General features: G+C 37.8%; 1 protein-coding gene and 1 long non-coding RNA gene across 2 annotated transcripts in view; one reads left to right on the top strand and one right to left on the bottom strand.

Annotated features, from left to right (window-relative positions):
- Positions 1 to 2,353, bottom strand: part of ADGRL2 (adhesion G protein-coupled receptor L2) — a 631,707-nt gene extending 629,354 nt beyond the window's left edge. The window contains exon 1 of the mRNA XM_086717375.1: positions 2,094 to 2,353. The gene's annotated coding sequence lies outside the window, so the exon portion shown is untranslated. The remainder of the gene's footprint in view (positions 1 to 2,093) is intronic.
- On the top strand, positions 1,731 to 25,438 carry LOC147578119 (uncharacterized). The gene is made up of 3 exons (XR_015254815.1): positions 1,731 to 2,112; positions 23,364 to 23,428; positions 24,490 to 25,438. It is a non-coding gene; the product is annotated as an uncharacterized LOC147578119 (long non-coding RNA).
- The last annotated feature ends 1,287 nt before the right edge of the window (positions 25,439 to 26,725 follow it).

Genomic DNA, 26,725 nt, shown 5'->3' with positions numbered 1-26,725 from the left:
GTAGTTTGCATTTTCCCTCTCCCCAAAAGATCTCCCTGGCCACTTTTTATATCTATCCTCAGCTTGACTGCTGACAGAGTACTGCATGGCGTTCCTTTGTTCTGAAAGGGCATCCTTCGGTTTCGCACTAGTGTGAAGTTCCCACAACCAGGCGATCTCACACACCTTTCCATCTGTTAAGGTTTTCCTGTGTCGGGTACCCTTCTCAAACTCGTTTTGAATATGAAAGAATCACCCTCTACCATTACTGAGGAATCCATTTCTTTCCCTGTAATACTGAAGATGTGAATGGAATCCTCCAGTGAGACAGTGTCTGGGAAGGAGATATTCATGGGCAACTACATGATTCGAATAGATACATTCAATTAGCCCTTCCTGGGAAGCCTCAGTTTACTTTACCACTCAGTATTTCAAAGAGTTTTAAGGAAATTCTAATTACTGCATAAAAAAGAAGTCCAATTCTTCTTCCCTCACTGCATAGGGCTTTTATTACCCACTGCTATAAAACATATATCCTTTTTTTTTTCTGTTGCTATCCTAGCAGACTAGCCTGCATACCAATAGGATCACTAAAATGCCACGAAGCAGAACATATTCATCTGTTAAATTCTATGTACAGTAACCTAACAAATGCCAGAGACAGAAAGATTGCCCTCTGCACAGTAATACTTGTGTAGATGTCTTCTTTATGCTAACAATGACAGGGCTTCATGCCTTGTACTGTACTCAAAAATCAGAGTGCATTTTTTTTTTTTCAGTAGAGGAGTCTGTATCAAAAAGAAAAAGAACTGCACATTTCTGGCACTGAGATATTTTATGTGGATAATAAATTTTTTCCCTTGAACTCCACTAACTACAAGTATCTACCTGGAAGATGAAATCTAAGATTTATGTCATCAGAACTATTCAGTATACCAGAGGATCATTTTTTCTTCTTTTCAGGACTGTCAACTTTGTTTACTGTTTATGTTCAATTCTATGCCATACAAGAGATTAAATAGTCTTGTCGTAGCTACAAGTCAAAGCTTCGTAGAAAAATAAGGTAATAAATGTAAAATTATATTAATAAGGAGGGCGTTCAAAGACATATTACATTATTGAAAACTAAATTGTAACTGGAATGTTATAATTATATTTGTTCTAATCAAAAAGAGATTTTTGAGTCTATGATTTTATGACATGTAGTATGTTTTAAGATTGAAATGACGAAGGAATGATTAAAGTATTATTACGAGTAACTTCAAGGAAACACATATGAAGTAATGTAAGCCCAGAAATTGCCTTCATAAATCAGCATGTATATTGTCAAATCTGTTAGCCTCTTACGTGCATTTTTAATCTAAACGTAACCATTTGGCTATCAAAATCAGTCTTAAAAAATGACATCAAACAGTGTTATACAAACATAAGCTTTTTTGTTAGGCTTGCAACATTAAACTTTTTTATAATCTAATTTCAACCTCAAAACAATAAATAATCGCCTGTACAATCACAGTAACTGAATCCTAACTAATTATAATACTTCTGCATAGCCTAGTAACAATTTGTAAATTGTGAAGAATAAATCTATTTGACAGGCCTGTTAGCAATAAGGCCCTCAGCTTCTTGCTTTGCAGCAGAATGAGGTAAGATCTATCCTTCTCTTGCTGTTGTTAAAAACATTTCAACAGTTAGTTCTTTTTCCCAGAAAATGCTGCAGGTTGGTTCCAGGTTAAAAAGCAAAAATTACCACGATTGAATTTTACACTTGACTATGCTTTGGCCAGGATGCATGATAAGTTAAAGCATACTGAGAGACTATTTTTTTTTAAGAGGGAAAACTTGATAGAGGATTGTATTTCTAGATTAGAGAGTGGGCACTGTAATCTTTCTGACATTGTAAACCTGAAGCTGGCTGCAGGGAAAATAAACATTACAACACCCGACACTTAAACAATTGTACCTACTCGGTTAAGTAACAAAAGCGTGAGGCACCTGGAATCAGCAGCATTTGTGCCTAATGCCAGCAACAATATAAAGCATTCAAGTGACATTTGATAATGAGCAGACAGTGGAGGCATTACACACGTCTTTAGAAGAATCAGACTTCCTACCTTGAAAAGACAGATGGAGGTAAGTTCCTTTATAAAAAAAAGTTGTGAGTAAAGCCAGGCAGCAGTTGCAGTAAATTGAGTCCTTTCAGTCACTGTATACATACAGCAGTTCTGCAATAAGGGGAAAAATATAATGGGAGGAGCGGCTGGGAGCGAGTGACCTCCTCAAGCTGAGTCCTCTCTGTGAACCAAGCACTGAGAACCACTGCTCCTGATTTGCATGGATTATCTCCACTTGAACAGATACAGAGCAGATACATTTAAATTGAGCTGGCACAATGGCAAAAAGATGGAAGAGTGAATGAATGAGGGACAGCGCAAGAGAGGGAGAGAGAGAAAGAGAAACAGACACGAGATCGGAGAGCGTGTATAAGCTGGTTCTTGCAGAACTGTGTCTCAGAAGAGCTACAGCTCCCTCTTCATGTCACAGTTGTAAGATAAGAAATGTTGTCATTAAGAACTGGTTAATCAGAGGGAAAAATATACCCAGATTAGCTGATGCTCAGGCTGATCCGATTTTTGTGAACGTGTTATGAGTCCTTCTGTTTTGTCATCAGGATTTTAGAGGGTAGGCAGAAAATCTCTTATTAGTTGCCAGGTAAACACATTTGGATAAAACTCGGAGTTTTGAATGAGAGCAGAGCTGTGACTTGATTGACGAACGTGCCAGTGAAGGAACGTGGACAATTTGTTAAGTAGAATATTTATTTTGAAAGAGAATTAATCCCTGTTAACTTTTAAAGAGGTAGTGGTGTATATTGCAGTGCAAAAAGAAAACAGCATTAATTAATTAATTAATTCCTCGAAAGGACCCAAATATACAACTGAAAGGAAATGTGTTGTTTTGTAATCTCCTTAGGCTGCTAATTGGGTTCTTTCCCCACTTCATGTTGTCTTTTGCTGGCATTTCAGAAGAGAAGTAATCCTTCTTTCACTACAATGCAGATGTGTCTTTAAACATACAGTGATTACTTGCCTTTCCCTTTCGTATCATCAGAGCTTTATATATTCTTATTCCCATTTTTAAAATGAGAAAGAGGGAGCACAATATGATTGTAACTCTTGCCAACAGTCACTCAGTAAGTCGTGGCAGATCTCAGGAGAAAAGAATAACCCTCATTTAGCAAGTTAACGGGAAGCCTGCCTTCTCTTTGTGTAAAGGTGTCTGCGGATGCCCAAACAGCCAGGCAATTAGGTCAATTCAAAGGAAAAATCAGTCAAACCAGCTGGTTGACTGAATTGATCATAGCCTTGGGGAAGCCATTATTAACTTGGTGTGAACCAAATGACATTGGTTAAATATATTTCAACAAATGACATTAAAACTCTCAACATACACATGTGTGGGATATTTGCAGAGAGTAGTAAGGAGACCGGTCAGATGTTTGCTGCTTTTGGGAATCTGCAACCTGTCAGGAAAGAGAAAGAATTTCAACACACTACACTTAAAGGAACTCTGACTTGATGGACAGAAGTAATACTTTAAAGGAAATCTAAAGGAAAATGCCAACACACATTTTCATGAGATCTAGTGAAGATCTGGAATTTCTGAAGTGTGCAGATTTAGTGACTATAACAGTGTTTAGGAAACAATTGCTTGAAAGTAACAGGGTGAAGACAATAGTTATTTTATGTCTCTGACATCCAATGGTCTGATTGCTCTCTGAGGGGACGGGTGAGTTCTCAGGTTTCTGATATCAATTTGGACACAGTTTGCACACAGGCTGGAGTTGGAATGTTATCGAGGTCTTAATGTGACTTTTCAGATTGTAAAACTCTTTGGAGTCAGGGACCAAATACTCTCTTTTAAAATCTCTCCCCAAATATTTTGAAAGCGTCCTTTACATATTTTAGATCTTTCATAAATGTGTGTGAAAATACACTGGAAATAATAGTAAAGAACTTATATTCTCTATATCTGTTGTTTGAAGTAAAAAATGGACCCATAAACTGTAACGTCTTCCGTACCTTCATGAAATAAAAGGAGGTGAAATAAACATAATGTAAATGTCTTGTCATATATGGGACTGTAATGACAGTTCAGGTAGTGCTAGGTTGTATATTGACATGTAAGTTTAATTAGGTGTCCCCTTCCTCATACCAGGGGATAGCTTCCAGAGGATTTGAGTCACAACTTTCTAGGCACCAGTGCTGACTCAGGCAATTTTCAGCTTTGTGTCCATGGACAAATTGCTGAACTTGTGTGCAAAATGGAGATAAAAAATGACTTTTATTATACAGTTGATGTAAGGAATAGAAGAAAGGGCTCAGCATAGCAACTGGGTAAATACCTAATCAGTATAAGCTTTTCTTGTTTAATTATTATAAACCTGTTTCCATTGAACTTGATTGTCTCTCTCTGAACTGGGAAGTGTTATTATGGTTTCTATTGGATGCAGGGAAAAAAAAAAAAAAGATGACTTCTTTGTTCTTGGTTTTTCTTGCCATTACATGAGGAAGGCTCCTTCCTGGTCTCTGACAACCAGAAGGGCTAGTGCTTCTACCTTTTTATAAAAGACAGAAATAGAAGTACTATTCTCAGGAGAGCTAGAGAGTGTTGTAGCAAGCAGATCCAACCTTCTGTACAGGAACAGGAAATGGCTTGTGTGGTACAAAGTGAAGGGCATCCAGAAGCTCCTTGTCCAGAAATATCTTCCCATCTGTCCTCTCCTATTTCCTGAAATGCCACCATTAGAAGTTTATTTCTATGTTTTACTGGCTTCCCATTCTTTTTTTCAATGCACATACTATTGGCAGCATTCACACATTAACAAGTTTACACTTAGAGTAACACAGGGATTCATAGTTGTTTTAATTATTCTATCCGAAATACTTTCTTCCAGTAACTAGAGGAAGGCCAGCAATGCCAAGGGAAAGCCAGATTTCAATGACGGTGGAGAGAAAGCTCGTTAGGGATACACCAGACAGCGTGTGGAGATGCATATATACAGCACTTGCGTGCACTTGGATCTTCCAGTATGTGAGAGATCCTGTGGCAGGCACTCAGAGAGCGATGCACAGGTGCTTGCCCCTGGTGTACTGGAACAAGGAACAAGGCTTCATTCATTCATTCATTCATTCAATAGACATTCACCAAGCGCTTTGTCGGCAAGAACCTAGGGCTACCCATTTCAAAATAGATGATGCTTGTTCTCGTTTCTGTTGGGGATGATGGACACAAGTGTGTAAACAGATTGAGTCTGGTATTGGACATCTGTCCAAAGGAAAAGGGTACAGAGGAAAGAGGGCAAGGAAGGCAAAGCACAGCTGGAGTAATTGAGAAGGCCTTTACGAACGAGGCGATGCCGGATGTGACTCTTGAAGGCAGAGTGGGCCCTGATGGACACGTAAGGGAAGCTGGCGAGGCTGCGGGGGTGCGCCAGGTGGAGTGAACATGGGTACAGAGGCGGGGCGGCATGAGAGAGACAACCGGCTGAGACCATCAGTTGAGTATGTTCAGAGCACAGGAGGAGTGGGAAATGGGGAAAGATGCGACTAGAATGTTAGAAAGAACTGAGGAGCAGCTCACGGAAGGAAGACGTGGGGCACAAGCTCGACAGATCCTGTGTACCTCTGGGCGTCAGCCTCAGATCTTCATCCCCCTCTGCCTCTGCACGCCTCGCGCTAGCATTCGTCTAGGCTTCCCAGCCCTGGGGACACAAACATAGGGCAATGTTTAAATGACAAGGAGTGCTATCCCCAGTGAGAAAAGAAGGATGTAGTTGCCAAAGATTGGATTGGAGATTTAAGTCTTTAGGGGGCTGAAATATTCCAAAATTGTTTGTGAGTTTCTGCCACCCCATTTCCTAACCGAAAGTGCTGAATGGCATATTCATCTATGAATTAAAATTAATTGTGTTTGGAGACTTTGGGATGTAGCAAATCAGGGTGGGAATCACTGCTGGAGCCCTGGAACTCATTTAGCATATAAAAAAATACAGCACTTTGAAATCCTTAGCGAGACAGATTACCAGCATTAATGCCATTAATACTAATGATGGTTAATAATTGGAAAATCATATTTATAAAAACAATAACGATGACGGACTCAAACCAGATAGCAAACCTCCCAGCTCTAATATAAAATGCTGTATTATAAGCTTCCTCTTCTCTTCTGTTGCTTGAATCTTAGTTATTTTGACACATTTATCCAAGAAAATATCGAAGTTTCTATACTTAACCCAAGAATGACAAATTGCTTCTTGTAAATATTACACTTACAGTAAAATTCACTGTAAGATAAATGATTACATAGATATTGGACCCAGTAGTGGGAAATATATTTGAATTCTAATAAGGACTGGTTCAAGCTTGAAAACAATTAATAACTGTCAATTTCCCATAAACACAATGACAAGTAAAACCTCCAAAAAGGGCACGCAAACCGCAGTGATTAAAAAATTATGCTGATTAACAGAATGACTGAATACATTAGGATTCTTTTAAATTATCTTTCGATTGCCGTCTTCCCACTGCCTGCCTCCTGCCCAGTGGGGGTGACAGGGTTCGGGTTAGCCCAGCATTTAGTCCCCAATATTTTAAGAGCACTTCCAGTTCTTTGGCAGCCAAGAAGGTGCACCATGTGGATCTCCCTTCTAGGAAAACCTTGGGGTTCAGCACGAAGAGATGAAGGGAAGTGACAGCCACCAGCCAGCAGCACTGTCACAATTGCCCTCTTCAGCCTCCTCTTAGACAAGGACTAAGCATAATGGGGGCTCTTAAGGCCTATCTGTGTTGCCCAGGGCAGGACACCTTGGATGCTTTCCCTGCCCAACCCTGCCTCTCCCAGCATTTGACTTTCACAGGCTTGGACTCCTCACAGAAGTCTTAGACCCCTAACTCCTCTCAGCACTTGCTTCCAAGCAGACGCAAGTTCCTAATGGTCAACAATCTATTTACTCGATGCAGAGCCCACTTTTCTTTCTTCTTTCTGATGCCTTCCCTCCAATTTCTAAGGAACCGAACTCTTAGTCATTTATCGATAGGGCTCCTAGAAAGCTCCTCACCATGTTTTTACTTCCCAAAAGTTTTTGTTCTTGAAAAAAATAAAAAAAGAAGAGTCTTTGGAGAGCTAAAGGTTCTCTGGGAGCTGCTCTCACTGAATGGCTTCTCAGATTACTACCGTGTTTCCACATCTCTGATGTAGGGAGTACAAAACACAAGCACACTACCAAGCACAGAATTGAACAGTCCAATAGACTCATTAGACTAACTGCAGCAGACAGACAATCAGCACAAACAACATGTTGATGTCCTTAGATCAATAAGGCTCTGGAAGACATTCAGGTTTAGTGCCGAAAGAAGTTCGTATCAATGATGGTTTGAACCATGAAAGAGAGTCTGAAAGGAGTTAACTGGTAGGTAGGGGAGGAGAGGAAAATCTTTCCCTTTTTCTCTTCTAGGTTCTTTGGATGGTCCAATAATTAAATTGTTACAAGGCAGATTAACCAAATTTAATTTCCTACATATGGGAGCCCCATAAAAATGTGAGTCTTAAAGGCAGTCAGGCGATTGAAGCTTATACAACCCCCTGATATAAGGGGTATGGGCTTGGGACTACAAAGAGAAGGAAGGCCAGAGGAAGGAAGAGGAGACATTTGGAGAGCAAAGGTTGCCCTGTTACAATGACAAGTTTCTTAGGTAAAATGGTGTCTCTGGTGATGGCTCTTTCCTGGCACAGGCCCTTCTCCAGTGTAAATTTAGGCAGTTGGAGTAAAGAGCTCTTCCTGGGTTTGATTGACTTTAGCCCAAAGTAATCCTCATGCCAAGAAATATTTGGGGGTGGCATAATCTGCTCTCCTTCAATAATTCTTCCTGATGCATGGAGTAACAACAGAAAAATAGATGGGGCTTTGGAAATGACATCATTAGTGAAAATGATTGAGCACTGAGATTTTAATTTTGGTTCTTATCTCTGTCACCAAGGCACTTATAAGTTTCCTCTGCAAAAAGGATAACAACTTGCCTCTGTATTCCATTTGTAAAACACTTGGAGTTTCCCAGACAATAGCATTGTTTAACAAGGAAGGCATATCACCATTAATGAATCCTTTGAATTTTAGATTTTAAGATGAACATCAGTGAAAAACAAAAGAATACTTTCAAAAGACTTTAGTTTCTGCAAGGCATTCCAAAGGAGACCCATGTGATTCATGCAAAAAAGAGAGTTACCTGACCTCTAAACCTTGAAGAAAAATGGGTCTGTATAACACCTGCTACAAACTCAAGATGTAAGTATATTGTTAACTTGCATACACAAATACAACTATTCCAAAAAAAATCTAAAATAATTTATTATTCTAGGTTAACATAAAACAATGAATATCTAGCTACCTTAAGAAGTTATTCCAAATATTTATGTTTAAACAATTCTTAGAAATACTTATTTTGACCATTTCTTGCAAATGTTCACATTCATTCAGATTTTTTATTTGAAGCAATAATTTACCTTACCTGCAAATACAGTTTACAGATATTGAGTATATGAAGATTCTTCTTTTCAAAAAATTTTTAATGTTTTTATTTATTTTTGAGAGATAGAGAGACAGAGCATGAGCATGGAAGGGGCAGAGAGAGAGGGAAACACAGAATCTGAAACAGGCTCCAGGCTCTGAGTTGTCACACAGAGCCAATGTGGACTTGAATCCACGGACCATGAGATCATGACCTGAGCTTACCAACTGAGCCACCCAGGTGGCTCACCCAAACATGAAGATTCTGATGCAGATTCAAGAGAATGGAGATAGATCAAGTGATCATGACATTTGCAGACTGACTTGCATTTCAGTTCATCTACTGCCTGATTCTTTCACTCATTCATTTCTTTAAAAAACAAATGTGTATTCAATGTCTATTGTTTCAGGATACAGTAGTGAACAGGAGAACCTTTGTCCCTGCTAATGGGGTGGTTAGCAGAGAAGACAGACACAAAAATAAGCAATTATATTATATGATGCTATAGATTGCAAAATCACAACAATACTTGGTAACTTCTCCTATAGATAGATGGATTCCAGCTCTTCATCCTTTGATTCTGGACTGGTTTTGTGACTTGCTTTGACTAATAAGAGAGGAGAAATTGTGCCAGTTCTGAACATAGGCTTCCAGAGGCCTTGAAGCTTCTGCTTTTATACTCTTGGAACACTTTGATTGCTCTAAACAAACTCAGGCCATCCTGTGGGGGATGAGAGACCATAGAGAGACCCCAGCCATCATAGCCATCTCACCTGAGGCCATTGTGAGTCAGGCAGCTGCTGCTGACCCACTAGATAATTGCAGATGCCTGATCAAGTCCAGACCAGAGCAAGAAGTCCATGGCCCAGACCAGACCAGCAGCACAGTCAAGAGAAGCCAATTGTCAATCTACAAAACCATGAGCTAGAGACATGTTTTTGTTTGTTTTAAGACACTAATTTCTGGGGTAGTTTGCAAAAGCAAACTAAAACAAATGACCAAAAACAAAAACAAAAACAAAAACAAAAACAAAAAAACCCAAAAGGGTATAATAGGGATGACCTTGACCTTAGGGTGCAGAGCATAGAGACATATTGATCTAATCTACTGAAGTCAGAGAAAGCTGTTGGAGGGAAATGACATCCATCGTGAGACCAGCTGGGCGAAAACTAGCGGCAAGCTAATGACCTTAATACCCCAAATATACGAGCTTTATAGAAAAGGAGGCATTCCTACCATATACATCAAAAGTAACTCACAAATATTTAAGCCCCTAAACCTTGGATTCACCCTTGACTCTACCTTTTCTCTTACATTTCACCTAAAATCTTTTGTAATTCTGTCCTCTACTTTTAAAATGTGTCTAGAATCCAACCCCTTTTCACCACCTCCATTACTACTGCTCAGGTACAGGTCACGTACTCACCCAAATTATTGCTTTGTGTTCTACGGTCTGTTGGAGTCCCTTGGACAGTTGTCCTGCTTCCCTATAGTCCATTTCCACCACAGGAACTGGAATGAACCTGCTCAAACACAAGTCAGATCTTGCTGCTTCTCTCCTCAGAACTCCATGTAACAGATTGAATGTGGACTCAAAGAAGATGTGATCACACGCTAATGTCCAGAGCCTGTGAATGTGACTTTACTGGAAAAAAACAAACAAACAAACAAACAAAAGTTGTCTAGATATAATTAAGTTAAAGATATCGAGATGTGGGGTGCCTGGCTGGCTCAGTCAGTTAAGCATCCAGTTTTGGCTCAGGTCATGATCTCACAGTTCGTGAGTTTGAGCCCCTCATTGGGCCCTCTACTGTCAGTGCACAGCCTGCTTCTGATCATCTTTCCCTCTCTCTCTGTCCCTCCCCTGCTTCTCTGCTTGCTCTCTCTGTCTCTTTCAGAAATAGTGGCTCAGAGATGATCACATGAACAGTGAGGCAGAGATCCTGTTGATATAGTCCCAAGCTAAGGAACACCTAGAGCCACCAAAGGCAGGAAGAGGCAAGGAAGGAGTCTCCTATAGAATTTCTGGAGGTGGCATGGTCCTGCCAATACCTTGATTTTGGACTTTTGACCTCCATAACTAAGAAAGAATAAATATCTCTTGTTTTAAGCCACTTGGTTTGTGGTCATTTGCTAAGGTAGTCCTAGGAAACTGACACACCTCCAAAGGCTTCATGTGTCATTCAGGTTAAACCATAACTGCCAAAGTCCTTGCACTGACCAACAAGCCCCTGCCTGGACTCTTTCCCCCTCCTTCTGACCTTTCTGACATCATATCCTACACTTTCTCCCTACCTTCTTCACTTGGACCTTTGGCCTTCTTGCTGTGCCTCCAACACACAAAGCAGGCACCCTTTTCAAGTCCTTTGATTCATTGTCCCCTCTATCCAGCATGCCCTTCCCCAGATACCTTGCCTGCATGACTCAAGATTTTTATGAAATGTCTTTTATGTAGTGAGGGCTTCCCTGGTCACTCTATTAAAATTCCATTTACTGCCTAACGTTCCCACTCCCAGCTCAGTCCTGTCCTCCTTTCCTGCCTTACTTCTCCCTACAGCTCTTGCCATCCTCTGAGCTAATATACATTGTACTTACTCATTTGTTTGTTAACTATCTTCCCAACTAGAATGTGAGCTCCACAAGAGAGACATTTTTTGAACTTCTCTCATTGCTTTTTGCCCAGCACTTAGGGGAAATGGCCAGTGAACAATTTCTCAGCTTAATAAATGATATGTGTATGTGTTGAGAAAAGTATATGGGGAATCCAAGAACACCCTACTTCTGCTACTTTGGGGAACATTTCCAAATCTCTCTAGAAGTCCCATTAGCTGTCGAATAGCATTCATACTGCTAATTCTCTGAAGTAGAAGAGCATAGAATCTCTAATTTTGCAGGACAATGACACTATTCTGTTATGGCAAGACGATCATATACAATTTGTACTTCGAAACCCTTTGGTTTTCACTTGTCACTTTATATTTGACTTCATACCAGGTTCCAGAACTCCCAGCGAAATAGTAATGAGGGTATAGCAGCGGTGCTAACAACAGGTAATGCAAGTTAAAATTGAGGGGCTTAAAGAAGGTTTGAAGGGAACAGGATCAAAAGGTGAATACTTATGTGAAGCAGTCTTGGGACGAGGGACAGAGAACATGTGTCCTTTGCTGATTTTCTTTGATGGGATTTCAAAGAATTTAGGGCATATTCTTACAGAACGGTAGTTTCTATGCATCAATTACATATATACTTGGTTGTATAAACACAGAAAGAGTTTGCACTAATCTTGCCTGTTCATGCTTCCTACATAGGGGACTATGAACTTAAATGCCAACATTTGAATTGTTATATATATATAAATATGTATATATGTGTGTGTATATATATATGTGTATATATATATATATACACACACACATATATATTCAGTATTCCTTTCTTCAAAATGTATAGGAAAATATAAATAAAATGTCACAAGACATCTTTTGCACCATCTTGTCATCAGAGGAAGAAAAAAGGAGAAGACAGAAGGTTCCAGAAGTTTCTGTTACCATACCTGTATTATCTGTCTTTAGTAATTTTGCTTTCTTTATGTAACTCTAGAGATGTTTGCATAGCAACAAAAACTGGGACAATACTTCTATCCTTTGAAAAACAATGGGGAGCTGAAATGAAAATATAAGCAATCAGCAGGAACGTAAATGAGAGGCTGTATTCCAGAAGTGGAATTAGTTCAACTAAACCAATGTCTAACATAGTCAAGGAGTTAACAATGTTGTGGTATTTTAATTAGGGCTGGAATTTGGGTTTGGTTCAGATAAAAATCCTCAACTGCTTATCCCTGGCATACCAGGACTGCCCAAACATCTTGGTCTGCAAAATTAGGCTGGGAATAGCGCCCAAATAGGATTTCTGAAAAGATTTTTGGGATTTTCTTCTTTGACTAAGGCTTGAAATTCTGCAAGGATTGCAAGAATAGTCTTTTTTTAATGTTTTGGCTAGAATCTGGGAGTGAAATAACACAAGAAAAATGTTTATGTGTACTTGCAATGCAAAGTTACCTATGTTGCTTATATATATAAACAATGTTTGAGTGGAATTGTTTTATTTATTTTTATTTCGCTCAAGACATCAACAATAGAGAAGCAGACTTAACTATCTGCTTCACTTTGATGACAGACTAAATGGATATCTATTTAAATAAAAATTCCAGCAAATCTAGAAATTGACCATATATGGGAATTATAGCATTTGAAAATGCCCTGCAATATTGTTTTCTAGTGCTTTGCAGTGAAAAGGGGTGGATGAGATGTTATCTTTTCCAAATCTTTTTGCACCTAGTAAAAAGTGGTCAGAGGAAGGAATTTTTAGACTCCTAAGTTAAATAAGTTGGAAATATATGGAAATTAGTTACATAAATTCCAAGGAAAATGACCAAAAAAAGGAAAGTGTATCTCATTCTTTTAAACAATTTTTCATGTTTATTTATTTATTTTGAGAGACAGAATGCATGCAAGTGGGGGAGGGGCAGAGAGAGAGGGAGAGAGAATCCTAAGCCGCTACATGCTGTCAGCACAGAGCTGGATGTGGGGCTCGAACTCATGAATTGTGAAATCATGACCTGAGCCATAATCAGGAGTTGGACGCTTAACCGATTGAGCCACCCAGGTGCCCCAAGTGTATTTCATTCTTTCAACAAAAATTCATTGAGCACTTTGATGTAGAGGTTACAGTGGATGTAAGAGACCCCATGGAGGTTGCAGTGTAATGGTCTAATAGGGGAGACAAAGAATAAACAACTAAATAACAGCAACTTATCTGTCTACATTTTTGTCTATTTACCTACCTACCTATCTATCATGTATCATCATCATTTATTTAATTACAGGCTGCAATATGTTTTATGAAAGATGCAAATTAGGCACTATACTATAAATAAGTGGAGGACTCTTTGGCTGCTATAGAGAAGGGCCTGGAGCAAGACATAGTGGAGGTGGAAAAACCCAGGAGGAAATCATTGTCATAGTGAGTCTGTACCATGAAGGTGGCTTTGACTAGGGTGGGAGTAAAGGAAATAGGAATGGACAGATCCCAAATGCAACCTAGAGGTGGAAAAATTAAAGGACTTGCTGATGGGGGATAAGGAAAATGGAAGACTTGAGAATGGCTTCCAAGTGTCTGGAGTTAGCAGTGGGTAGGTGGTCATGTCACTCACTGTCAGAAATGGCAAAGATTAGGGGAGGGGCTAGATTAGAAAGAAATCAATATTGAATATTTTTTATTTGCAAGATTTGTGATACCTCTAAGGAGAGAAGTAAATAATATAGGCTGTTGGATATATGAATCAGATGCTCAGAGGAAAGGCCCGGTCTAGGGATACAAATGAGGGAATATAATTACAATCAAGTATCTCTTCTGCTTAAACACCCTCAGGGTATTCCCATTGTTATATAGCATGCAATTCAATGTCTTTAAGATGTCATCGAAGCCCATCTACTATCTTACCTTTACAACCTTATAGGATTTGTGATACATGAAATTATTTTTTCCTGGATGCTAGTATGAGTTAAAATGTAAAGTGACAAGTGAAAAGTGAGGTGCTCAATTCTGCATGGGATCTTCCTTCAGAAAGATAGTGTCCTCTGTGTATTCACAGTTTATTTTTACCTCAGTAATAACACCTAATAGACTACATCACTATATACCTATTTATAGTTCTGTCTACTCTACTAGAACATGCATTCATCAAGGAAAGAATAGTTTTTATGAATCTTGTTATAACCAAGGCCTAATATCCAGAGCCCAGAGTGCTTGACACATAGTACATGCTTAATAAATCTAACTGGTAATGCATATTAAACGGGGCAAATAAAAATTAAATTTGCCTGGAAGATTTTATAGACCCTATGAGCTCAATTCTAGAGTATTATTGAGCCAGTGCAAGGAATCTCATGAGGACAAACCAAATGTTAATAAGTGACATTTTGATCTTCCATGAAATGTTAAATTGGGGTGTATAGTGGATTCTGTGCATGGTAGTGAAAGTTCTGAACTCCACTGACATGCTTGGTACTCAAGAAGGAAGCTGAATGGAGGGAAACTTGTAAGAAAAAGAAACCCGAGGTTCTTTTCCCCACCAACTTAGCTCTTACAGATGTCATTATCAGAACAAAGAGTGTATAGTTTTTTTTCCACTTCTAAACATGCCTAGTCTGCTTCTGGGATATTTCTTTCCTTCTTCAAGTCTATATTGGAAGTGAATTTTCGGCTGTTTTTTCTATAGCAGTATGTTGTGGAGTAAATTTTAGGATACACTATGGCTGACCTCCTCATTCCCTGGGGATGACTTTGTCTACTTATGAGTCCTTTTCCAGTTTTGCCCAGATCTTCTTCAAGAGAAATTTAAAAGGTCTGGGGCAGCTGGGTGGCTCAATCAGTTAAGCATCTGACTCTTAATTTTGGCTCAGGTCATGATCTCACATGGGATTGAGCCCCATGTTGACTCCGTGCTGACAGCACAGAACCTGCTTGGGTTTCTCTCTCTCCCTCTCTCTCTCTCTCTGTGACCCTCCCCTGCTTGTGTTCTGTCTCAAAATAAATAAATATGCTTTAAAAAAAAAGGAAATTTAAAAGATCTTTAGAATCATTCTGGTCTCTAGTTGGCAATAAGCTCAAGATCTTCTGGTATGTCTAGTTTTTAGGCCTAAACTATTCTGAGTGACACAACAAATCCCAGAAGACTTGGAAGTTTTAGAACTATTTTACAATTCAGAATGTGAGCATGACAATGTCTGAGGAAAACTGATACATTGAAAGAAAAAAAATGAAACATAAAGGGTAGCAACTTGAGCTTGTGTATTTTTTTAAATTATTAATGTTTATTTATTTTAGACAGTGAGAGAGAGAGAGGCAGAGAGAGAGAGGGGGACAGAGGATCTAAAGCAGGCTCTGTGGTGATAGCAGAGTGCTGGATGCAGGGCTTGAACCCACGGACTATGAGATCATGACCTGAACTGAAGCCGGACACTTAACCAACTGAGCCACCCAGGCACCTTGAGCTTGGGTTTTAAGAATGGTTTCCTATTATGTGATTAAAGACAGAAACTGTCTGGAATAAGGGACACAATTTCAAATGCCAGCAGGGGCCAGATAGGTAGAGTGAATGATCAGGCAGAAAATCAATAAGGAGGAATGCCTGAATGGCTCAGTTGGTTGAGCATCTGACTCTTGATTTCAGCTCAGGTCATATTCTCACAATCATGAGATTGAATCCTAAGTTAGGCTCCACACAGAGCTTGAAGCCTGCTTGAGACTCTCTCTCTCTCTCTGCCCCTGCTCATCTCTCACTTTCTCTCTCTCTCAAAAATAATTAAATAAACATTTAAAAAAATCAATAAGGAAACATAGACTTTAAATGACACATGAACTAGATAGACTTGATAGACACACACAGAGCATTCCATCCAAAAGCAGCAGAATACACATTCTCCTCAAGAGCACATGGAATTATCTAGGGTAGATCACATATTACGACACAAAAGAAGTCTCAATAAATTTAAGAGGATTGAAATCATATCAATCATCTTCTCTAATCACAATGGTATGAAGTTAGAAATCAATTAAGAAGGCAACTGGAAAAAAACGCAAATATGTGGAGACTAAACAGCATGCTACCAGATAAACGATGAGTCAATGAAGAAATCAAAAGGGAAATTTAAAAAGAAGCTACAAACAAATTAAAATGGAAATGCAACTTATCTAACATCTACGGGATACAGCAAAAACAGAAGAGGAAAGTCTCAGATGAATACAATTAGAAATGAAAGAGAAGTTAAAACGAATACCACAGAAATACAAAGGATCATAAAGGACCACTATGAACAATTATATGTCAAAAAATTGGACAACATAGAAAAAATGGATAAATTTCTAGAAACATACCATCTTCCAATACTAAATCACGAAGAAATAGAAAATCTGAACAGATCATTTATGAGTAAGAAGTTTCAATATTCAAAAACCTCCAAAAAACAAAAGTACAGAAGCAAATGGCTTCTCTGGTGAACTCTACCAAACATTCAAAGGAGATTTAATAGCTAGCCTTCCCAAACTCCTACAAAACATTGAAGAGGAGAAAATGCTTCCCAACTTATTTTATAAGACCATCATTACCCTGACACCAAAACCAGACAAGGACACCCCCAAAAAAGAAAATTATAAGCCAGTATCCCTGATGAACATAGATACAAAAATACTCAACAAAAATAATAGCAAATGAAATTAAATGATATGTTAAAAGGATCATACACCATGATCAAGTGGAATTTATTCCAGAGATGGAAGGATGGTTCAGCATCACACATCAATCTACATGATATACCACATTAATAAAATAAAGGATAAAAATCATAGAATCATCTCAATAGATGCAGAAAATGTATTTACTGAAAGTTCAACATCAATTTATGATAAAAAAAACTCTCAAAAAAGTGCGTCTAGAGGAATGTACCTCAATATAATAAAAACCATGTATGACAAAACCACAGGAGCATCATTACTACATGGTGAAAACCTGAAAGCTTTCCCTTTAAGATCACGAACAAGACAAAGATGCTCACTCTCACCACTTTTATTCAACATTGTATTAAAAAGTCCTAGCTGCAGCAATTAGGCAAGACAAAGAAATAAAAGTCATCCAAATTGAAAAGGAAGAAATATTTACAGATGACATGATATTACATATAGAAAACCCTGCAGACTTTGCCAAAAAACCGTTAGCATTAATAATGGAGTACTACATGGCAATGAGAAAGAACGAAATATGGCCCTTTGTAGCAACGTGGATGGAACTGGAGAGTGTGATGCTAAGTGAAATAAGCCATACATAGAAAGACAGATACCATATGTTTTCACTCTTATGTGGATCCTGAGAAACTTAACAGAAACCCATGGGGGAGGGGAAGGAAAAAAAAAAAAGAGGTTAGAGTGGGAGAGAGCCAAAGCATAAGAGACTCTTAAAAAGTGAGAACAAACTGAGGGTTGATGGGGGGTGGGAGGGAGAGGAGGGTGGGTGATGGGTATTGAGGAGGGCACCTTTTGGGATGAGCACTGGGTGTTGTATGGAAACCAATTTGACAATAAATTTCATATATTGAAAAAAAAATTAAAAAATAAAAAATAAATGAGTTTAGGAAAGTTACAGTATTCAAAATTAATATAAAGAAGTTGCTTGCATTTCTACACACTAATAACAAACTAAAGAAAGAAAAATTCAGAAAGCAGTCCCATTTACAATTACATAAAAAAGAATAAGATATCTAGGAGTAAAATTAACCAAGGAGTTGAAAGACCTATACATTGAAAATTATAAAACACTGATAAAAAATTTGAAGAAGACACAAATAAATGAACAAGCTTTCTATGTTCATGGATTGGAAGAACTAAATTATTAAAATGTCCATATTACCCAAAGCAATCTACAGATTCAACCCCTATCAAAATTCCAATGACATTTTTCACAGAACTAGAACAAAGAATTATAAAATTTGTACAGAACCACGAAAGAGCCCAAGTTGCCAGAGCAATCTTGAGAAAGAACAAACTGGAGTTATTACACTCTCGGCCTTCAAACTGTACAACAAAGGTATAGTAATCAAAATAGTATGGTATTGGCATAAAAACAGACACATAGATCAATAGAACAGAATAGAAATCTCAGAAATAAACCCACACATATACAGGCAATTAATTTATGACCAAAAAAAGCCAAGAACATACAATGGGGAGAAGGACAATTCTTCGATAAATGGTGTTGAGAAAACTGGACAGCCACAGGCAAAAGAATGAAACTGGACCTCTATCTTACACTATACATAAAAATTAACTCAGAATGGATTAAAGACTTGAAGGGGCGCCTGGGTGGCGCAGTCGGTTAAGCGTCCGACTTCAGCCAGCTCACGATCTCGCGGTCCGTGAGTTCGAGCCCCGCGTCAGGCTCTGGGCTGATGGCTCCGAGCTTGGAGCCTGTTTCCGATGCTGTATCTCCCTCTCTCTCTGCCCCTCCCCCGTTCATGCTCTGTTTCTCTCTGTCCCAAAAATAAATAAAAAACGTTGAAAAAAAAATTTAAAAAAAAATAAATAAATAAAGACTTGAATGTGGGACCTGAAACCGTAAAGCTCCTAGAAGAAAGCATGGCAGTAAGCTCCCTGATATCAGTCTTGGCATTGAATTTTTGGATCTGACCAAAACGAAAGGCAACAAAAGCGAAAATCAACAAGAGGGACTGTGTCAAACTAGAAAGTTTCTGCACAATTAAGGAAACCATCAACAAAATGAAAAGACAACCTACTTCATGGGAGAAAGTATTTGCAAATCACACATCTAATAAGGAGTAAATATACAAATTATATAAAGAACTCAAACAATTCAACAGCAAAAACAAACAAACACTGTGATTAAGAAATGGGCGGAGGATCTAAATGGTCATTTTTCCAAAGAAAGCATACAGAGAGCCAACAGGCACATGAAAAGATGTTCAATAGCAGTAATTATCAGGGAAATGCAAATCAAAACCACAATGAAATATCACCTCAAACCTGTTAGAATGGGATATTAGCAAAAGGACCAGAAGTAACAAGTATTGGAGAGGATTTGGAGAAAAGGGAACCCTTATACACCGTTGGTGGAAATAAAAATTGGTACAACCACTGTGGAAAACAATATGGAAGTTTCTCAAAAAATTGAAATAGAACTACCATTTGGTTCATCAATTCCAGTTTTAGATATTCATCTAAAGAAAATGAAAATATTAATTCAAGAAGAGAAATGCACCCTTATGTTAACTGAAGCATTACTTACAGTAGCCAAGATATTAAAACAACTTAAGTGTACATTGATGGATGAATAGGTAAAGAGGAATATAATATACAATGGAATACTATTCCGCCATAAAAAAGAAGAAAATCTTGCCATTTGTGACAACACAGATGGACCTTACGCTGAGTGAAATAAATCAGACAGAGAAAGACAAATACCATATTATTTCACTTATATGTGAAATATAAAAACCTAAACAAACAAAACAAAGCTCTGATACAGAGAACCGATTGGTAGTTTTCAGAGGAGTGGGAGTGGGAGAAATGAGGGAAGGGGATCAATTGTATGGTGTTGGATGGTAACTAGACTTATTGTGGTGATCACTTTGTAGTGGATACAAATATTGAATTATTATGTTGTACACCTGAAACTAATATAAACTTGTATACCAATTTTACCTCAATAAAATAAAAAAAGAAGGAAAGTCAATGAGTGAAGCATGCCTAGACATCATCATATACCACATCATCATATACCACAAGCATCATCATATACCATAGCCAATTGGACAGTGTGCATGCCCTGCCCAATCTCACAACACACATAGGAATTAAAAAACACAAACAAAAAAACAAATGTGAGTGGCACCTGGGTGGCTCAGTCGGTTAACCGTCTGACTCTTGATTTTGGCTCAGGTCATGATCTCACAGTTGATGAGTTCGAGCCCTGCATAGGGCTCTGTGCTGACTGCAGAGCCTGCTTGGGATTCTCTCTCTCCCTCTCTCTGCCCCTCCCTCCCCTGAAAGTAAATAAATAAACATTTAAAAAAGAAAAAAAACCCACCAAGTGTGAGAGAGTCAACATGAAAAATATGTGTCAGATCATGCTACTCTTCTGCTTAGAACTCTCCTATTATCCTCTTCCTTCTCTCCCCGAGTAGAACGCAAGGCCCTTCCATTGCCTCTGTGAGACACTACTTCACCTGTACCTCTCTGACTACAAGTCTTACCACCCTCTGCTCTTTCCAGCTATTCCAGCCCCTCGGCGCCCTCACTGATCCTGGAACACAACCAGCATGCCCAGGTCTCAGGCCTTTGTTGCATCCTCTGCCTGCATTGATCTTCCCCCAAACTGAAAATGCAGTCCATCAATTTGGCAGTTCTCTATTCAAATGGTGCCTTGGTATAGATGATCACGTGATAGCATGATGCCTCTGTCACTGTCTAGCACTCTTATTCTGTCATATCTTTATAATATTTATCACAAGCAGACATTTTAATATTTCTTAAAACATTCGATGTGAACATACAATGTCACTTCAGTAGACTCTTTTCACATATATATATATATATATATATATATATATGCATGTGTGTATATATATGTGTTTATGTATAGGTATATATGTATGTATACATCATATATATATTTACCAGCATATCGTGGTTTAATCCTGATTAGACATCTCAATGTATGTGTGTATTGAAGGGGCTGGATTTAGTTGGGTTTGAAGTAGCATACAGTTTTATTATTTTTCTCAATTTCTCTTTCAATATACTCTGTTGAATTATTTTTTCCTGCCCCAATATGAACTTGCCAGTGTAGCAAAAGCCCTACACCTCAAAGAAATGCAAAATGAGCCATTAATCCTCAAAAAATATGCTATAGAGATGAGTGGAATCATGTAAAATATTGATGTGTATATTTGAGCGATTTTTGTATTTTTTATTTATATGAATGCAACATATACATTTAATAGTTATTTATTGTGGAGGAAGATCGATGGCAATATCTGCTAATATATTTGAAATTCCATTATAGTGAGGACATTACTCTAAGAGAAAAATACAGCGGAATGAGTTTAAGAAAATTGAGACAAGATTATCTGCAAATCTTCTCAACAATTTGTCTGTAATGACACAGGATTTGTGAACAATATCAAAGAGAATGAAGGAATCTTTACGTTTTTGCAATAAATAACCTTTTATTCCCTCCCCCTTATAAAACAAAGAGAAACACTTTTAGGGAGAATGATGGTGAAGCATTATGAAAGTAATGGAAAATGCTAAGGAACTATTTCTGTGTCTCATTATACAGCTTGAATTGCTATTCCAGTATCCTACATTTGCTTAAACAGTTAACTACTGCCAAACATAGCAGTAGTCGACTCTCTGGAAAAGAGACCGTGATTGTACTGTCTGCTTGTGGAACATGGAACACACCGATGCTGATGGGCTCGCAGACAGTATGGAGGCCTGGCCCAGACTGAGCCACATGGCTGGTGTTGGAGCCCTTGCGGAATCTTGCCTTTGAACAGTCGAAATGTGAATTAACCCAACTTGGCAGCGAAGTGAAAACTCCCATCTTCAAACGAAGTGGAGGATAGTAAAATCAAGGGAACCGAAATGCACAAACAGTGCAAGCTGTAAAATAGTACAGGATTTTTGCTCTCCTTTGACTGTCGCTCTTACATAAAAAAGCAGGCTTCTTCAGAAAGTTCAGGCTGTCTGAATTATCGAGGCCGCCTTCTTTTCCAGACATTGAGAAAAAAACAAAAACAAAAACAAAAACAAAAACAAAACATTGGGTATAAATCCCCCAGTGACTCATCTTTAGAGCAACAGTTTAACCAGTTGGTAAAAAGTGGAGAAAGGGAAGGGTTCTGCTCTCCCCGCATTGAGATTTTCTTTCCAGGATTGAAACACTGTAACAGGCTAAAACTATTAGTGACCTGTTCATTTGGAACAGATTTAATATGTCACAATATGAAAGTGATTCTCGAGGGAAGGAGAAGCACATGTATATTTAGATCATATACATTATTAATAATAAATAAACTTTTTTCTGACTCAGTCTTGGGCATTCCTTATTAATTGAAAAGTAGGAAATTGCTGAAATTTCACATTTCCTCACAGTCACTAGTTGGTTATCTTTCATTCAGGCAAACACACAATACTAAGGTCAAATCTCTGAAATCAACGTGAATTACCGAACATTGAAATGAATATCTGAAGAAATGAAGACAAACTATGACCTTTGCTTTAATTATCTCAATAGCTCTACCCAAAGTATTGTGTACTGTACATGAATCTAGAGACACAGTGGGGGACATGGGAACATGTCTCTGAGGACAGAGATCAATGAATATTTAGATCTATGAGAACTGCAGTTCAGAAGCTATAAAAAAGAAGACCACTATCTCAAGGCTATATAGTAAGGTTATTTCTCCTTATGGTGTTTTTTTTCTCTCTCTCTCTTTCCACCCCAACCCCATAGATTCCCAGTTCTATAGCTGAATAATCAAGAGAAGTCTAGTAGAATTAAGCTTTGGATCTGTCTTTATTTTACATCTACATGACAGGGGAATTTAATTAATGTCTCCAAATTTCAGAATTTTCATCAGTTATACAAGGATATAAACAGCACCTATCAATAGGTTTAGTAGGGATGTGAGGTCAAGGTTTAGAATAGATAGTGGGTGACAAACATTCAGCATAGTGTCTGACATAGGGTAAGTATTCGATATTTGTTAGCCATTGTTATCTTCCTTTCCTGCCACTAATGTTTGTCCTATGGCAGTTTACTGAAATTTAGAGATTATGTAGTTTTTGAGCGTAATTCTTCAGAGCTAACTACCTCAGTGTCTTTGATGTCCCATTCCAAATTCCCAAAAGAGGAATTTGATTAGCTTGGACCACAAAGTCACCACCATGCTTATGAACTGCCTGCCTTTTCATGGATGTCCATCCCTGGCCGAATCAGCTGTGCCAGGGGGACATAAGAGAAAAACTGGAATCAAGTGGACTACCCTTCATATAGCAGGAGTTATTCATAAAGATGTATTCTCTAAGATGCATGTGCAGGTTGAGGAGGCATGACAGAAATTCCTGGTAAACCATGGTTCCCCATTTTGCTGATATAATATACATCTAATCACACTATCGGCATGTCACGTAGCTCGTTTAGGTCTCCAAATCTGATTGAAGAATTTCCTGAATTTTCAGGTTTCCACCACTGACCAAGGATATTGGACGATTTTCATCTCATCCCTTCCCTCCGATGACATGAGGTAGAGTCTGCATCTGAACATGAGAAATAACTGGTTGTCTATGTAGCTGAATTGGTCAGTATTGTTTGTCACAGCGGGTCCTCACAATCAATCCAGAAGTGCCACGGTCCTGCCGCAATCAGGATTGATTATTATGAAAGCCAGCTGTGGCTCATCTATTTCACTGCAGATGGCCACAGCCTTTGATTCCATTGAGAAAAGTAATTTGTCACCAAAAACTCAAATGCCGCCTTCACAGTATTTTACTTTCAAAGACATAGGGAGGATAAATGACCATATGGACCTGAATGTGGATTTGTCAGACCTGTGACTGAGTCCTTTTCTGTGCTGCATCTGATGAAATGGGGGCTGTTGGTTCCCACTTCTAAAGTCCCTTTGCATAAACGAATTACAGCGGGTTCAACTGGGCATAATTTTTGGTTCTGTGGCTTGCACAGACATGACATGTCTGGGTTCACCGCTTAAAAAAATCCATGTAACTCCCTGTGAAAAGACAAATGGATCACTCTAGTCATAATGATATAATATAATAATATATGAAGCTTCTAACAAATGGCTTTATTGTTGTACTTATTGCTTCCCAATTTTGATAAGCATTTAAGGTTCCATACAAAATTACTTTATTCATTTCAGTAATAAAGAAAGAAATAGATGAAATAGAAGTTTGATTTAGAAGTCTCTGTTTTGCTCAAGATAAGCTGGTAAAAAGACAGTTGTTGAAGTTACTAAGGACCAATTTTCAAAAGCTCACTGCTAATTTGAACCCTATCAAAAGAACACACATATGTGCACCCATTTTTCAGTGTAAATCAGGAAATATGAATAATTGAAGTGCTTTGTGCTCTGGATTTTCATTAAATATAACTCGGATGTTGGTCCCAGGACTCAGTCTTGTGTCAGGTTTACTTTAGCAAAATAAATTAGAGAAAAAAATGGACCAGATAAAGCTTTCTATTAAAAAATCCACACAAACTGAATTAAAAAAAAATGTTTAGGAAAAGTAATGGATTTGTAATGAATTTCTTAGATTCCTGTAAATGTATTCTTTTATTTTTTTTAAGGGTGTATTGTTTTGGTCATTCAAAGAGCTGATCTTCACTACCTAGATGAAATCAGATTGCTATCCAGTGTAATGAATTCCCTAAAGAATGGAAAGACACTTTTCCAGGGGAGAAATCAGGATATCTTGCTTAATAAATTACTGCTAAAACTTGGAAAAAATACAAAAAGAAAATAAATGGCTGTAGATCTTTGTGAAACAGGCCAAGTATACTTTCAGTATGTTATTCGATAATTTATAAAGCATGTTAAATCACATGTCATACGCTGGGTAAAATAATGTGTATTATGTTATTGTACTCATTCTAGATTTGCATTGAAAAGAACATATTATCAGCTTGAATGTTGCAAATAAACTAAAACGTAAGCCTTCAGGATAGCTTGAGGAATTTATGTAGTTAGACAGCCTTGGATTCTGAATCTTTCTTTAGCCATGTCCAGTCATCAGATATCTAAAGGTTTGCTATTGTTTTGTCCTTCACCTACAAAAAAAGATGTGATGATGTTTATCTGCAACTCTTATAGCGGATGGAAGGGTAGCAAAGATCAATAGGTTAATACTTATAAACCACAATTCAGGTGACAAAAAGTCTGCAGATGCATAAAATAAACATTATGCTAATGATAGACTATTGATCATAAAAAAATTACTCTGCTCCAGGGTAACACCTTTCTTTTTCTTTTGTTCTGTGGGTTGTACGTGTGTTAGTCTTAGATAGATAGTAAGTAATAGTTATAATTATCATTTAATAACCCCAAGACTGATGTGAAGGCCAGAGGTCTCAATATTCTTTCTACAAGGATTTTTTTTTTATTACCAAAGTTGTATACCTGAGACATGAATAAATTAAAACCTTTCACACTTTGTCAGATAAAGCAAAACATATACTAAGATGACAATAAACTCTGTTGTTCTAGCTTTTTGCTTAGGAATCTACTAAATAAAATCATTTTGAAAATAATTTATATTTTGTGTAGTGTTTTTAACTTTTTCAAAGAATTTCCTATTTTTGTATATTTATGTTCATTTGCTGCATATGAGAATGTGGATATGTAGGAAGGTCAGAAAGGAATTACAATTCTTCATTCCAGTTGATGATGATTTTTCTAGTCATCCAGACTCATAACTTCAGTTTAATCTCTATTATTTCTCTTTGCTCACGACCTTGAGTCACTTGTCAGTCTTATATATTCCTATACCAAACTATCTCTTGCACTGTCATTGCCACCTGGCTTAGGTATCATATCTTTTCATCTGTATCAGTGTCACAATCTTCAAATTGGTCCTCCCATCCCTGGCTTTACCCTTCTTAATTCATTCTTCACTTTGAAAATCTGCTTTGCTACTATCTCTGCTCATAACCTTCCATGATTCCCTACTGCACCTACACTAAATACAAATTCTGTACTCGGATTTCCCTTTTCAGTCCCAAATTCTGGTTAAAGAGACACACTTTGGAATTGGCTTGAATTGAGTTTAAATCTTGATTCCAACCCTTGCTCTTTGTATAACCTTGCAAATATTATTTAAGATCTTTGAGCCCATCAGAAGGTTCATGTGAGGTATAAATTACATAATTAATTAATTGATTGATCAGACAAATACTTATGAAATGTCTGTTATGTGCCAGACATTGTTCTAACACTAGTGATAAAGCAGTGAACAAGAATTTCTAGGAAAATGGACAATAATCAAACAGTACACACACAACTTTTTTTTAAATAAATTTTTATTTTAGATTATTTTAGATTTATAGAAAAATTATTAACTACAGAGAGCTTTTTTATACCTAACTTTCCCTATTACTGACATCTTACATGTTATTATAAACCTTAAACTCATAGTTTATTGAAATTTCCTTAGTTTTTACCTAGTGTCCCAGAATTCCATCAAAGATACCACATTATATTCAGGTGTCAGGTCTCCTTAGGGTCCTCTTGGCTGTGACATTTTTTCAGATGTTTCTTATTTCTGATGACCTTGACAGTTATTTTAATGTTGGGTGGAGACAACTAATAGGAAGAACAATAGGCTGGATAAATGGTTACAGAGTAAAGAGGGTTGTTATTTCAGATAGCATGTCTAGGCAAGCCACCTTTTTAGGAGATGACAGTTGAACAGAAACTAGACTGTATCAAGACATTAAGCAATAGAACTGTCTACAGGAAAAAAAATTTCTAGACCCAGAAAATGCCAGTTACCCTGAAGTGAGGCCTTGGCAAGTTGAAAAAGTACAA

The sequence above is a fragment of the Puma concolor genome, chromosome C1 (genome assembly GCF_028749965.1).
Source record: "Puma concolor isolate L17-30 chromosome C1, mPumCon1.1.hap2, whole genome shotgun sequence".
Lineage (NCBI taxonomy): Eukaryota > Metazoa > Chordata > Mammalia > Carnivora > Felidae > Puma > Puma concolor.
Note: the sequence above shows the minus strand (reverse complement) of the source record. Positions and strands in the feature narration are given on the sequence as shown.